Source organism: Microcebus murinus, chromosome 17 (assembly GCF_040939455.1).
Source record: "Microcebus murinus isolate Inina chromosome 17, M.murinus_Inina_mat1.0, whole genome shotgun sequence".
Taxonomy (NCBI): Eukaryota; Metazoa; Chordata; class Mammalia; order Primates; family Cheirogaleidae; genus Microcebus; species Microcebus murinus.
In genome coordinates this window covers 4,016,694-4,030,818 of record NC_134120.1, presented here as the reverse complement: position 1 = coordinate 4,030,818, position 14,125 = coordinate 4,016,694, and the positions used below count along the sequence as shown (strand labels likewise).

General features: G+C 43.5%; 1 protein-coding gene across 3 annotated transcripts in view; it reads left to right on the top strand.

Moving 5' to 3' along the window:
* The first annotated feature begins 1,471 nt into the window (after window positions 1-1,471).
* Window positions 1,472-14,125, top strand: part of ZNF407 (zinc finger protein 407) — a 427,820-nt gene continuing 415,166 nt past the window's right edge. For all 3 annotated transcript variants that reach the window (XM_012754490.3, XM_075993793.1, XM_075993792.1), the window contains exon 1: window positions 1,472-1,988. The gene's annotated coding sequence lies outside the window, so the exon portion shown is untranslated. The remainder of the gene's footprint in view (window positions 1,989-14,125) is intronic.

The window sequence follows — 14,125 nt, the reverse complement described above, 5'->3', positions numbered from 1 at the left end:
GCTCAAAGAGAGAAGATAAAATGTTAAGTAAATCCCCAAGGTAAGAAAGGTAGCAAGATGAATTACCCATGGACCAAGAGAATGCCTAATCTATACAGAGAATTGTGGTTAGCTATTATTATCAAGAAAGTTATCACTTTGTCATATAAGATCAACACTGTTGAAATAGCTCTTAAAAGATTGCATGAAGCATTACATTTTCAAATAAGTTTTAAGTAAATTTCAAGTGAACTCTTTGAAGACAGAATCTAGTTTTACTTATCTTTTATGTAACAGGCATCCAATAAATGTTGGTTAGTAACATTGACAGGCTGGTCACCTGTCCTGAGGAAGCTGTTTTCCACATCCTTCTCTAGAACTTTTAATTAACTATTACTAAACTGAGTCAGCATGATAGAGTGGAAAAGGTTGACTATGGTGTTTGAAGTTGAGTTCCACTTTTACTAGCTGTACGATCTTTTAAGTCATTTGGCTCTTCTAAATTGCAATTCCCAATTGTGGCTGATATGAGAATTCACGTGGATTACAATGAGAATTCAGCAAAGTAATGTTTATGAAAAATTCTCTATAAACTGTATTTTAAAAGGTATGGGATTATCACCTGAATGTATTCTGATTTAAATTGAACTGAGCTAGAACTGGCCTTGAGAGATAATTTGGTTTAGAAATCCTATCTTCAGCAGGACATTTATGAAAATTCCATTTACTTACAATTAGCTTTCTTTAAAAAAATATTTTAACAATTAAAATTATCTTTCTAAATATAAATTTGATAACGACCCATACAGAGTCTGTCTCCCTAAGCCTTCAACATAGTCAAAACTCCTTAACCAGGCGTATCTTCAGTCTGTTCTCAAGTAGGGTATCACTGTCCATTTCCACATATGACTTTGTCATACATAGCACTTATCAAGCTGTGATGTATTTATTCGTCTACCCAGGTCTTCCCTACTAGATTCTGAGTTTCAGAAGAAAGGGCTCTAAACTTGAGGTTCATGAACATACTTGTCCAAGGGAGCGAGAGGGGTTGTAACTGCTATATCTTGTTTTCTTCCTAACAATCCCTTGCTCTGTGCCGTTAACGTTCATAAAAAAAGGTCCACACAGAACGTTTTAAACACCCAAGGCGTTTCAGCTTTTATTGCCAAACTGGCCAACAAGCCACACTCCGGCTCTTAACCTCCTCGTTAGTATTTGCATTTGGCTCCTGCCTTCCTAAGGCCTCCAAATCGAGGACCCATTTTGGAGTCATTCAAGAGGTTTTTCTCAAAACCTGGAGTAGCACAGACGCCTTGCATAGCTCGAAAATCTCGTTTCTTTAAATCGGAGCCCCAGAGGCGACAGCAGCCACTGGGGGCAGAAGGCAGCGGTCCGCGCACGCCGGGTGCGGGGCCGCCCCCGGGCCGTGGGCCTTCTCCGAGTTTCCGGCGCCGCCCCCGGGATCTTTTATGGAAGGTGGCCCAGCGGGTGCAGGGGAAAAGGGATGGGCGCAGGAAGGAGGCGGGATTGGCCCGAGAGGAACCCGCTCCTGGACCCTCTAGGGATCCCAGGCGGCCTCCCAGGCCGCCATCCAGGCGGCCCCCCTTGAGCAGACAGCAGCCGCAATAGAGCCTGACGCGGCCACTCATTTAGATTGACTCCTCCGGCTTAGAGTTTTCCTCATTTTGTGGAGGGGCGGGACTTCCTGTTTTATCTCCCAGTGACTTCCGGCAAGAGCTGGCGGGTTTAAAATAAGACGGCACATGAGGCCGCCAGCCACTAGGGTCAAAAAGAAGGGGCTCGACATGGTTTTACTAAATCAGTTCCAAGATCTTATTTTTTTGGTTTTGGTGTCTGGCGCTCCATCCACGACAGTCAGTCGCCCGGGGAACAGCCGGAAGTCGCTCAACGGAGAGAACGGAAGTCCCACCCCTTCCTCCCAAAGGGAAGACGGTGAGCCGGAGGAGTCAGTCAGAGGGGCGAGCAGGAGCGATTCCGTCGGCAAACAGGTAAGTTATTCTCTGGCCGGGGCGGGGGGTTTGGAGGCGGGGACCGTCCGGCGTCAGCGCGGGGCCTGGGGGCGGTGGCTTGAGGGCCCGGAGCCGGGCGGCTCGGCGCCCGGAGCCCCGTCAGGGCCTTTCGCTCTTTCTCCTCCCCCCTCCCCCCGCCTCCGCCCCTCCCTGCTCGCCGTTCCCTCCCGACGCCCGCCCAGACTCACGCCCCGACACACACCCGCGCTCGCTCGCGCGCGCCGCCCCGCCGCCCTCCCCGGCGCCCTGCCCTGTCACCGCTCCCTCCGCAGGCCGGTCCTGCCGCCGCCTCGCGCCCCGCCGCCCCGCCGGCTGGGGCTCTGGTGGGACGAGCGGGGCCTCGGGTGTCGCCTGCCGGGTCCGCCTGTCAGCGCAGACACAGCCCTCGGCTCCTCCGCACGCTCCCCTGCGCCGAGAGCGGGCCGCTCCTGCTCGCCCGGGTTTCTCCCGCATGAAACACAAACGCGTCCCCGACTGCAGAGCCGCCGAGGTTTTAGCTTGCGGCTTCCAGCGGTGGCTTTCCAGGCCGCCCGCCCACTCTCGCGTCACCCCCGGGTGCCCCGACCGCGCCGCTGCCACTCGCGCCTCCTTCCGTTAAGCGACGCCGGTGCGAGCGGGAGGGCGGCCACACCAATTTGGTGACCGACGGCACCGCGACTGCAAGTGAAGCGCCTTGGCCAGTCGTGGTTTCGGCGCGCCCTGCGCGACCCGGGGCTGCCTGACACCGCAGTCTGCTGCGGCGGGCTTTTGTCGTAGTAGAGGCTCACCCCTTCCCGGCCAGCTAGGGTGCTTGCCCCTCTCTGGAGTCCACGCCGGTGGAGCTGGGTGGCAGGAGCTGCAGACCCCTGCGGGTTGCCTTGGGTTTGGAGTAGCCCATTTATTTCATTAGGGACTTCTGGAACAGGACATCTTGTTAGGGTTGGCAGCCGTGGACACATGTAGAATTTATGTTATAGGTAATTATAGTTTTTAGCAGTGATTTAACTTTACAGTCTCTGCCGGGTGGGGCTAGTTACAGTATGTTTTGGGATGAGGTAGGAACACTGTAGGGAGGGTCACTAACATATTGATCAGAACTTTATTGGAAGAGCTCATATGTCATTTGACATACTTGGTATACTTCATCTGGAACAGCAACCTTATATAGTAGGAATTATTATCCCCTTTTTACAAACGAAGAGTAAATGACTCGTTCAAGATTAAGGTAGGGAGACAGAGCTCAAGTGTTTGTTACTCATTCTTTTTCTATTTGCTGCATTCGAAATTACCACTAGGGCCACTAGGCAGAGCTCTCCAGTAGCTGCCTTCTTGTGTGACACGTGAGGCAGTGGTGATAATTGCTGATGACACAGTTGCTACTGGTGCCCCCCCCCCTTTTTTTAAACTGTTTATTTTGGAATAAGCTCAGCTTTACAGAGAAATTGCAAGATGGGACAGAGAGTTCCATTTGTACCTTTTTGTGTGTGTTTTGTGTTTTGTTTTCCTAGATCTTTGCATCAAGGAAATCCACTGGTACCTTTTAAGCAAAGCAAAGTGGCTCTCTTCAAAGATGTTGGTTCTTGCTTTGTGCCAAACACCATCCTAGGAGCTGGAGATAGTAACTTAATTCTCCAGAGGATTTTGAGATCTTGCTGAGGAGATGTGTAAATAAATATAATACCTTTTTCTAAGTGCTGAAATGGAGATGAGAGCACAGAGGAAGTTATGGCTGGCTGACTGGCAGGGAGTGGTGACAGCTTACAGGATATAGTATTTAAATTAGGTCCCAAGGACTTCTTATTCACTTGGTTGAGGGGACATTTTCTCCAACATGCATTCAAATTAGTTTTATTTTGTTAGAGTAGAACTCTCTCTAGCCTTAATAAAATAGACTCTTCTAATTTGATTTTTCTGTCTCATCTCCTTTAAGGAGGTAGAATCCCAGGTGGTGAGAAGAATCCTAGTTTATAAATCCATGAATAGGATAATAAATTAAGCTGTATTCTAATTGGTAACTGTGCCACCCTTGACCATAGTTGACATTGGTTTTTTAGGAATGCAGTATGTACCCCCACTGAGAGTTTTCTTTTCCTTGCTTTCCAACTCTGATTTTCAGTGGAATTAAGTAATTCATTCAGGAAACATTTATTGCACACTTGTTTTGTGCAAGCCATTGCACAAGAATGGAACGAAAGGATTTATTGGAGGGCTGTGGATGGCTTTCAGGATTGATGGGAAGGCTGGGGACCTGGGTTCAGAAAACAGACAGGAAGCAAAAGAGGCTGGGTGGTTGAGGCCACAGCCAAGGTCATATCACATAAATAGTCTGGCTAGAATTTTGCTGCTGGAGAAACTGCCACCTTTGTTGCTGGACTGCTGATTCTCTTCTGCCACTGAAAAATCTCTTAATGCACCTGCATGTTTGTGACATTTTTCTAGCATTATAGTTCTACTTGAGAATATGGGATTGGCTAAGTCACTCTAGTTGCCAGGGAGCAGGAAGGTGGAGTAGCTGTTCACTCGCTTACCTTTCACAAAGAGCCACACACCAAAGAATTCCTATGAAATAAAAAGGTGGCTCAGGGTGTGGGTAGCCCTAAAAGCAAATGTTCAGCTTCACCATCTACTCCAGACTTGGAGGCGTTAGGGAGGAATACCAAGAGGTAATGATGTCCAGAGAATGAATGGGAGCTCACTGGGCGAAGAGATAAAGGGAGGATGGGGAATAGAGTTTCAGGTAGAGGAACTCCAAGTAATATGGAACGTTTCAGGAACCGAAAAGTGTTTAGGATAGCTGGATCGTGGAATATGACAGGAGGTATGAATGATGAGGCTGGCAGGGCCCCTTTGAAGAAATGTAGGCAGCAGAGTGGCATGCACAGACTTTTTCGTTGTTTTTAACTGATTTGGTTGCAACTATGGAAACCCATTGGCATTGTGTAAGACTCAGGGAGGGGGCTCTTTTGGAGGCTGTTGCATTTATCCTAGGTGAGGTGTCACAGTAGTCTGAGTTAGGATAGTAGCCAAGTAGGTAGGAGAAGGGAGTGGATTGTACATGTTCAGTTAGTAGAGTGCATTTGGGGATGGAGGGAGTGAGCGAGGTAAGTGAGTGGGGGAGTCAAGGTGGACACTGGGGTATCTGCTTTGGGTGATCGAGTAGCTCCTGGTATCCACCTGCAGGATGGGCAGCAGTAGGTGAGCAGTGCCAGGTGAGATGATTTCAGTGCGGGCTCACGGCCGTGGAGATGTTGACAGATCGGTCGTGTGGGTGGATCTGTAGTTGCAGTGGGCCATCGACGTCTCTGCAGCCTCGGTCTTTCACTGTTACGTGTGTATATATCAGCCTCCTCCACTAGATTATAGCAGTGCTGGCTTTCACATGCTTGCATCCCAGGTCTCTGGCATGGTGTCTTGCACACAAAGAGGGGATTTATTCATAGTACATTTTGTGGAATTTTATTCACAAGGTATTGGCTTTAGGAGTGAGATTGAGTATGAGCAGTTTGCAGCAGAAGGAAAGTACAATTACATGTATATAAAATTATGTCTATAATATATGCATGCATATATATTTACACACACACATACATGCCTATGTCTTAACTTTCTTGCATCACTAGTGAAGGATCTAGTGAATTTTTTTCATCGTGGAAAGACTTATTCTTATCAGTATTCTCTTGCCGTGATTAGAACATCTTATGGTAATTATATAGGCAGATCATGATGGTAATAACTCTCTTCTCACTTGATTATCTAGCAATTCCAACTACCTGGAATAAAACCCAGAAATAGCCCTGCAAGAGGCTGACAGAGGTTGATGGCAGTGTAGGAGTATAAAGAAATTACCGCCTTTCTTAATAAAATAAAATCCAGAACTTCCAGAATTTAGCTCTGGAAGGAGAACCTTTTAGGGAGAAGATGGAGATAGATGAAATGGCCCCCAATGCTGTCTTAAGTTTCATTTTTCCTTTTGAACTTTATTGCTTTTATTCCCACAGTTTCCAGATGTTCTTCTTTTAACAGTTTGGTTTTCCTTGAGTATAGCCCAGAAAACTGGAAGTTCCTAAAATATTAAGTACTGTGTACTTAGGGACAGTAAAAGGTAAAGAAACACAAAATTTAGTGGAAATAACAGCAACAATGATGATCATGTTTTTGAGTTCTCAGTTTGTATAAACATTGTCCCGGCAGCACTGTACATAATCTCATTTAATTTCCCCAAGATCCTTTGAGGTATGTACTACATTTTATTTATGGGACACTCAAATTTAGGTTGACTAGCTTGTGCAGGGTTACACAGCTGTTAATAGTAGAGCCAGGATTTGAACCAAGGCAGTCTGACTTCAGAATCCTATATTTTTAGTCACTAAGCTATACCGCATTCCACAGTATTTTAGCATTAGTTCACTCAACAATTAAACTTTTTTTTTTTTGGTTTCTTCCATGTCCATTGTGATATGTGATCCATGTTAATGATCCATTTAAGGATAAGATAAACATGAAAAAGATAAACACATTGCCCTCACAGTCTTGTTGGGAAACACAAGACTGGGAGCTTGTAGTCTTTTTGGCAAACACACATTATTGCCATGCATTGTGGAGCCTAGGACAAGGTTGGCTCAGTCTGAGAGGGGCTGGGGAGGAGGGGAGTCCTGCACTGAGGCTGAGGATGCCCAAGTGTGTTGAGGCGTGGCGTTCAGGGAGTCAGGAAGAGCGCTCAGCTGTGAGGCAGCCCGGCAGAGCACTGGGAAGTGTTGCCTTGGGAAGCAGGGGCCTGACCATGAGGGAAGGCATTTAGACATTATTACAAGGGCAGTGGGAGCCAGTGGTAGGCTAATGCAGTCATTCATGTCTTAGCACTTATTCAAAAGAAGTGTTGAGTCCTGTACCATTCATTGGGGCATGGATGCTGTGAAAGTTGATGATAAAGAGGTTTGATCTAATTTGGAAGAAGGTTTAGGGAGACTTCTTAGGGGAAGGGAAGTCCATCTACTTCCGTTATTTATTTAGTTATCTGCAGTTGAAAAACCAATGCATGCACACAATAATAAAATGCAAACAGTACAGTAATACCCCAGACTACCAGGACTACTCTCCAGAGACAATCACTATTGACAGTTTTTAGTGTCTTCTAGAAATGCCCATTCTTCTGATGTGAGCAAAGCGGACAAAAGCATTATCTTCTTTCCATGAAGCAATTCCGACAGTAAAGCCCGAGTTAGGCAGGCCAGGCAGTCAGTACTGGAAAGGGGCCTTTCGTAAATTCCGTACCTGAGAAGGACACAGCATAGGCAGAGGTCCCCATACCCCTGTGTAGTCAGCGAGACACCGTCAATGCCTGTGAGACAGTGTGAATCCATTTCTACCTTTATTCTTAAACTTTTTTTTTTCTTTTTTAAAACACTCAAGTACTGGAGATAAAGTGAACATGCTCCCCGATCCCAATTGCTTCCCCAGAGGTAACCACTGTTAAGTACTTTTAGACTTAACAAGATGTCTTGGTGAGCTTCTCATGCTGTCTCATCTAGATCTTTGTAAGCGGTGTGTAATATTTCATATTATGCATATGTTAGCTTATTTGACCATTTTCTTATTAACAGATGTGAAGGGTTTCTGGCCTGAGTGATTTGGTAGGCTGTAAAGCTACTCACTGCCATAAAGAACAAAGGAAAAGGAGTCAGTTTGTAGGGGAAGTTGATGAGTGTGTGGAGCATCCACATGGACCTGCAGGCCTGGTGTCTGCAGAGCTGTTGGCTGGAGAGAAACATTTGGGAGTCATCAGTATAGGGGTGGGAATGAAAACCATAGAAGTAGATCTGGTCACCAAGGAAGAGGGATGAAGAGAGAAGAGAGGCTGCCTCTTCAAAGTGCAGGCTTCTGGTTCCAGCACAGCTACTCTGCCCGGGGATTCAGGGGGTTCTGGGAGGGAACCATGGCATGAAGTTCTCCACATGGGTCCTTGCCCAGGTTTTCTCTTTGTTACCTCTTGCTTGTTTCCCTGTAGTGGGTGCCATTCTCTCTTTTCCCAGGAGTTTCCTCATGTGCACTTTGATCTCTTTGCTGGTCTGCTGTGCCCACCAGGGCCTTAGGTTTATCTCACACTCACGAGACTCCCATAGGCCACACTTGCACAGCATGCTGCCAAGGGGATAGCATGGGGGCCACATCTTGCCAACCTGGCCGTGACAGATGTTCTCTCGGGGAGAGCTTGCAGCAGTCTGCACAGCTATGCAGAGGCTCTCTTCTTCCCAGGTGACCCCTCTAGTGCAGGGATACAAGACCCACATTGGTAGGTATAGGATCAGCCTTTATGTTTGAAGCCTTGTGCCCCATAGGGAGCCAGTGTATCCGAACAGTTTGTAGGCATAGCTTCTAGGGTCCTTGGCAGAGACACACCGTTTATTAGAGTTGTGCTCAAGGGGTGTCTAAAGCATGGCGTCTCCATCAGATATTTATGGTTCGTGCATGGTTTGTTGGAGCCCAGAAGCAGTTTACCAATCGGGCCATTCTTATAATAAGCAGTTTTGCTTAATGGCATTGTTGACATTCTTACCCTTGTTAGGGGAACAAAGCCAGATAGTTTCCCCAATTTTCCCATATTGGGGAAAGGGTTTTGTTGGCCTTTTCACCCACTGTTGGCCACACCAAGAAGGAAGTGGAGTGCATTTTTGGATATTTTGGATCTGCCTGCTCAGTGCCATTTCTAGGGTAAGAGACACTCTAGCAGTGACCTCAATTCTGACCACCTTCTTCACCCTCAGTTACGTGGAGTGAGGTCTCCAGTCTTAATTATTTCCTGATCTTATGAAGACTGGCTTTGGATGTGACAATCCTGAGTTTGAATTTGATGCCTATAGCTACCAGCTATATAACTTCCGATAATTCTCTTAGCCTCTCAGAGCCTCGGAACCTTCATCTGTGAACTGTACATGTCTTACAGAGTTTGTGTAGAATGTGGTAAGTGCTTAATAAAGAGGCTGGCACAGAGCCAACCCTCACCGTATCATAACTTTTATCCTACAGCAGTCCTAATGGTTTGCCCATGCCATGATTAAACACATAGAATAATAGGGAATTTGTTTCCTCATATGTAATAAAGGTTTTCTTCCTTAGCACAGCAATTGATTACCTGGAATCATCAAGAAAACATTAAATTATATTCTTTATTTGTGTTAAGTAGAGAATTATGTAACTTTTAAAAAGATGTCTATGAAAGCAAACCACACAATTTTTTTAACTTAAAAAAATTAAGCTTTATTGTTATACCCAATAAGATGTCATTGTGGGACACATATTGGTATACTGAAGTGGTAGGTCATGAACTATCCAAACCAGCAAAACCCAACCCTCATCTGTATGTGGGACCAAGTTAGAATTGTCATAATGAGCAAGGACATCATAGTCCCGGACTGTAGGTGGAGAGTGTAGGACATGCGTTCTAAATTGGACATTTTATGGGCTTCCTAAGCTCTATGGACACCCTGAAGTTATATGCACAATAATGTGTCCTGTGAACTTTTGGTGAGGAGAGATGCCACAGTTTCACGCAGAAAGCATCCCAATCCTGATTGCCAAGGATCACTGGTATGGGGGCTGGGCCTGGGGCGGGTGTGAGGAGCAAGTTTCTAATAAATGGTGGAGAGAAGTATATAGAGGTGAGGAATTCCTGGGAGATCATTTTTGTATTTAATAGCTAGATTATGATCTTAAAGTTTGGAAATCTGTGGGAAAAATGCTGTAATTAACTTGACCTGTAACGAGTTTCAGATTGTTTGGGTCTGATGTCATGTGCATGTAATGCTGAATTCAATCTGGAAAGGTGCTTTTTACAACTATGATGAAGAAAGTTTGGAAAGAACCAGTTTCTTATGAAGTAATGGAAATATCTTGATTTATAAAATTTTAAGTTCTTTGTTTTTCACACTTGTTAAACACTTCTTGTGATCTAATCGTATTTCATTTGATGACACGGAACACAGTCCTTCTGAACTATGACCTGGGGGTGTCAGGTCACCACACCTGAGGAGACATTTGAGTGATGGGCTTCTTGGAATTTTATGGAATTGTTCCAAAATAGACTTGATATAGAATTAAATAGAAACTGTAAAATTACAGTTTAGATGGCTTAGCTAAAGCCATATAAATTCTATTTTATATAAAATTATAAGAAATTATTTTAGATATATTAAATATGATTGAGAGACTAGCTGATGAAAGGAAGAAATAGTATTTCATTTTGAGGAAAGAGAGAAACATCTGGTGAAATACTAGTGGTGTTCTTTTACCCTAAAGGAATGAATGTCCTCATAGAGTTATGAACTTTTCTTTTTCTTTTTTTTTTTGAGACAGAGTCTCACTCTGTTGCCCAGGCTAGAGTGCCGTGGCGTCAGCTTCGCTCACAGCAACCTCAGACTTCTGGGCTCAAGCAATCCTTTTGTCTCACCCTCCTGAGTAGCTGGGACTATAGGCATGTGCCATCATGCCCAGCTAATTTTTTCTATATAGTTTTAGTTGGCCAATTAATTTCTTTCTGTTTTTTAGTAGAGATGGGGTCTCACTCTTGCTCAGGCTGGTTTCCAACTCCTGACCTTGAGCAGTCTACCTGCCTCAGCATCCTAGAGTGCTAGGATTACAGGCCTGAGCCACCATGCCTGGCCGAGTTACCAACTTTTAGATGGTAGAAGGACTGTGGCAATTAATTATCTGTTCCAGCTTGTGCCCAGTAAGGAAGCTGAACCCCACAGAGGGCAAGTGATCAGTCAGTCTCAGAGATCAGTGGCAGAATGATTAGAAGTCAGGCGTTTTGATTTATGGGCCAGTCATTTGCTCTTCCATCAGTAGTTCTCAAACTTACGGTACATCAGAGTCAGCTGGAGGGTTTGTGAAAACATATTCCTGGGCGTCACCTAGAGACTGATTTAGCAGGTCAGGGGTAAAAGACTCAAGAATTTGCATTTCTGACAAATTCCCAGGTGATGTTGAAGCTGCTCCTCCTGAGATCACAGGCTTTGATCTGTCAGATCTCTTGTAAGAGTAGATTAAGTAAATCTCCAAGGGTTTATACCAGCCCAATGTTTCTCCTGTTACTCAGAGAATCAACTTCTTTACTTTTGTGTCTTTTTTAAAAAAGATAATACACATAGTGATTAGATGGGGGAAAAAGAATAGAAAAGGAATATTTCTCACAGAGAGTCATTGTTGAATTTTGGCCATAATTTTGGAGCTAATTCTTTTTGTTAGAACCACTGACCATCGAAGGGCATGAGCTTGAGTCTTACCCACATTTACTCTAGAAAGGGGGTCCAGATTGATTGCTAGAGTGTATAGGAGTGAAAAATTACTTCCAGTTTTGTTACTCTATGCTCTTCTCTGTTATTTTGTGTACTTAAGTGTTTCCTTCTTATATATCAAAATCTCATCAGGCCTTAGCACAGTTACATGTCCACAGTAATGTTAAATTAATATAAGTTGAGATAAACTAAAAAAGGGTAAAGGGGAAGATAAGATAAGATAGGTCATTTATCTAGAGACTTCAGTGCCTGAGAGAATTACTCTGGTCTCTAGAGTGTTCCAGTCACAGGCTCTTACTGAACAATTAAAATTTATTTATTCCATTTTAATCCTTATTTGCCATTATTGAGATTTTTTTTTAGCACAATTGTTGGAGGAGGTAGTGTATTTTTCACTTCAAATCAATGAATGATCTTTCCCCTGTCTTTTTACCTGAGTAAAAAAAAAGTCCAAAATGACTTTTTAAAACTTTTTCTTTGAAATAATTTTAGAATTAAAAAAACTGCACAAGACAAACCTGCAGGCCCTCAATTTGCAACAAATGGTGGCTTATCTCTGGTAAACAGTTTATATTAAAACATTCCAGATCTTTAGACAAAGCTTCATGTCTTTAGCCAATTACAATCTAAAGAATCTTTAAACCCACCTATAACCTGTAAGCCCCCGCTTCGAGATGGCCCTCCTTTTTGGGCCAAACCAGTGTATGTCTCCCACACATTGGTTGATGGCTTTACCCGTAACCCTTGTCTCTAAAATGTATAAAAACCAAACTGTAACCTAGCCACAGTGAGTCCACTTGGCCAAGGCCTCTTGGCAGTGGCTCCGGGTCATGGTGCTCAAATTTGGCTCAGAATAAATCTCTTTAAAATTAAAAAAAAAAAAAATTGCAGTAATAGTCCAGAGAGTCCTGTGTGTATACTTTCAGCCAGCATCTGCTGTTGTTAAAATCTGTGTATCCATCGTACAATTATTGAAGGCAGGCAATTGATACAACTAATCTAAAGATTTTTTTCACATTTCACTAACTGGTCCACTGATGTCCTTTTTTTCTGGTCCAGGATCCAATCCAGTATCCTGTGTTGCCTTTGTCTTAGTGTCTTCCACTCTGTGATGGTTGCTTTTAGATTTCTTTGTCTTTTAAGACCTTGATACTTTTGAAGAACACCGGCCAATTATTTTGTATAATGTCCCTCAGTTTGCATTTGTCTGATGTTCTTTAACGATTGAGAGTTAAACATTTTTGGTAAGAGTACCACAGAGGTGAAGTCATGCTCTTGCTAGAGTGCGCTATATCGGGGGTACACGATAGGGAAATGTCTTATTACTGGTGAATGTGAACTTTGATTTCTGGGTTGAGATGGTGTGTCAGGTTTCTATACTCTGTCTAAAGTAAAAACATTTCCCTTTGTGATTAATGAGTCTCATAATTTTTCTGATTTTGGTATAAAAGTTTAAAAGAACATAATATCAATAGAATCTTTTGAGTTTGACCCTAACTGTGAGATATTTCACATCTTGGAAAGCCTCTTTATTATTTGTTAGAACCAAACATAGCAGGGAAAGGTAACGGTATAGGCTGTGTTAGAAGAACAACTATTTGCTCAAGAGCTGATTGTACTTGATGCCATTCAGTCTTGAATTGGCACCTGTGGAAACTGTTTCAATTCTTTCGCTGTGGTTCTGCAGTGTGTCTCATATCTATCTTCAGTATATGACTTTCTATAACTGGGTTGCATTTCTTAGAACTCTCCTTTGAGCATTTTTGTAGAAAGTGGATGTACAGTCACATGTCACTTAACTATGGGGATAACGTTCAGAGAAATGAATTATTAGGTGATTTTGTCGTCCTGAGAACATCCTAGAGTGCACTTACACAAACCTACATGGACTAGCCTACTGCACACTGAGACTGTGTGATATAGCCTGTTGTGCCTAGGCTGAAAACCTGCACAGCATGTTACTGTACTGGATACTGTAGGCAATTGTGACAACACGGTAAGTATTTGTGTGTCTCAATCTATCTAAACATAGAAAAGGTGCAGTAAAAACAAATCACAGAAAATGTAAACCATAAAGAAAAAGATCAATACGTTTGACAACGTTAGTATTGTTGAAATTAAGAAAGTGAACAGACAGGTCACAAGGGAGAATAGATACATTCAGTACATGTTACTTATACAAAATTAGGATCTGAAAGAGTAAGCAGCTATTAATATAAATAAGTAAGAACATAGAAAAATAGACAAATGACCTGAATAGGCATCTCACAGAAGAGAGGAAACCTGAATGCAAAAATGCCCAACTTCATCAGTAATTAGAGAAATGCAAATTAGGACCAAAATGGTTTCATACATGTTAGGTTGGCAACAGTGTAAAAAGTTTGACAATACTGTTGGGAGGATAGGAAACAACTGGAATGCTTATATACAACTGGTAGGAGTATAAATTGGTATAGTGACTTTGGGAGTAATGTAATAAAGTTGAGATTTATGTACCTTTCGATCCATTAATTCCATTCAGTCTTTGTCTCAGAGCAGTGGTTCTAAATTGTTTCCCAGCATCACTTGGGAACTTGATCAAAATGCATAATTTTGGGTCCCAGTCTAGATCTACTGAATCAGTAACTTTGGGGATGGGCCAGGTTTCTGACTTACCAAGCCTTCCAGGTAATTTGGTGCTAAAACTTGAAAACCACTGCCCTAGAGAAACTCACTCAAACTAGTGCCCAGAGACACGTGCAGGGATGCTCACAGTCACGCTGTTTGTATAAGGAAAGACTGGAAGCAATGCCCATCACGGGAGCATGGATGAAGGCATCGTGTTATGTTCCTGTGCTGAAGCACTGT